This window comes from Babjeviella inositovora, assembly GCF_001661335.1.
Source record: "Babjeviella inositovora NRRL Y-12698 unplaced genomic scaffold BABINscaffold_13, whole genome shotgun sequence".
In the NCBI taxonomy this organism is placed as follows: Eukaryota; Fungi; Ascomycota; class Pichiomycetes; order Serinales; genus Babjeviella; species Babjeviella inositovora.
The window spans coordinates 78,991-80,408 of NW_017566850.1; positions in this window are offsets into that span (position 1 = coordinate 78,991).

Below are 1,418 nucleotides of genomic sequence, written 5' to 3' on the forward strand. Positions count from 1 at the left end.
TGCACCATCGCGGTGATTTTCACTTCTAACGAAAGATTGCCAAAGGAGAGTGAAATGGAAAAGGCACAAGATGCTGCTGTGAGAACTGCAGCGGAGAAAGAAAAGAACGGCTTGGAGAGAGAAGCCACTGAGGAACCATGAGTTTCAACATAACTGGTGGGGTCTCCGAATCGCGGTGCGAACCATATTCCACCCTCTTTTATATTTCGGTGCCTGAATTCTGTCTCCAAAACATCTGTGTCAAAGGCTTAGCCCTTTGTGCGTATCGTGTCACAGCTCTACTTGCCAATCATTACGGAAGACGAGTTGGTACCGATACTTCGCAGTACTTACGGGATGACCTTCAGTCACCTTGTTCATGTATATAGTGTGAATAGTATTTTATTTTAAGTATCAGTCTTAGCATCACTTTGGGAAATACCGCAAGGTTAAATTTTCCATCCCAATAACCTGTCTAGGGATACCAATGTTTTTTTTCCGCAGATGAGTATAGTAACCAGATTTTCTAAACAAATCAGTGCCTTAGTCAGGCATCTAACAAAGCACACCTTTACTTGTTCCTGGTAACACAAAAGTCTCGGTCCCAAAGGAGATTATTAGATATTCGTGCAGTATTATGGGGCAAATGCGAGCACGGGCATCAGCTGTGTAAATAATCACTAAGCCAAACACCGAAAGATATAGCTTTCGGAGTTATGCTACCCCTGTTATATCCCGGAACCGAGCTACATACTTCTACCTAGACTGTGATCATGACACTGGTGAAAATCACGTCGGGTTTATATCCCGGTATATTGCTTGAGCATATTGCATTCTATCACACTGGATATAGCGACTATCTCTTCACTGTCGTTGCCTCAAGATTGTCAAAACTTTGGTCAAGTGGCGATAATTATCCGTAGCCGCATCGCCGTGTCATCCGTCTCCGATTATCTCCAGCATAACCCCGGATGATGACGAACCCTCCTACCTCCGATAGGTATGGCATTTTATGTGTCGTCTATTCCGGGAGTTTGATTACTTACCGGTAAGTGTACGTGCGGTATCACCGAGGAAATATGTGAATATTCTAAAATTAAATTTTGGGGTGGCAAATGGCCAGCTAGATTAGCTTCCCTGGCGGATGTATCTTCTGCCATGCTGCATCAAGGTTAAATCCGCACTCTAAAACCGGCTCAAGACGAGGGGAAAAGCTTCTACTGCGTATTTAATATTTCATATTCAGGTGCATGTTCAACCCTTCCCGAGGGACCGGAAATCACCCCTGCACTAGGATTCCCTTGCAATTCGTCAAGTTTCAGGCGGGTAACGGACTAAACCAATGCAGTAGCGGAGTTATTTTTTCCATAGCTGCCTGCAGTTTTCGGCGTGTGGCGCTCGATACAATGCGCGGCGTTCCCTGCTCGAGAGCGCGTTCC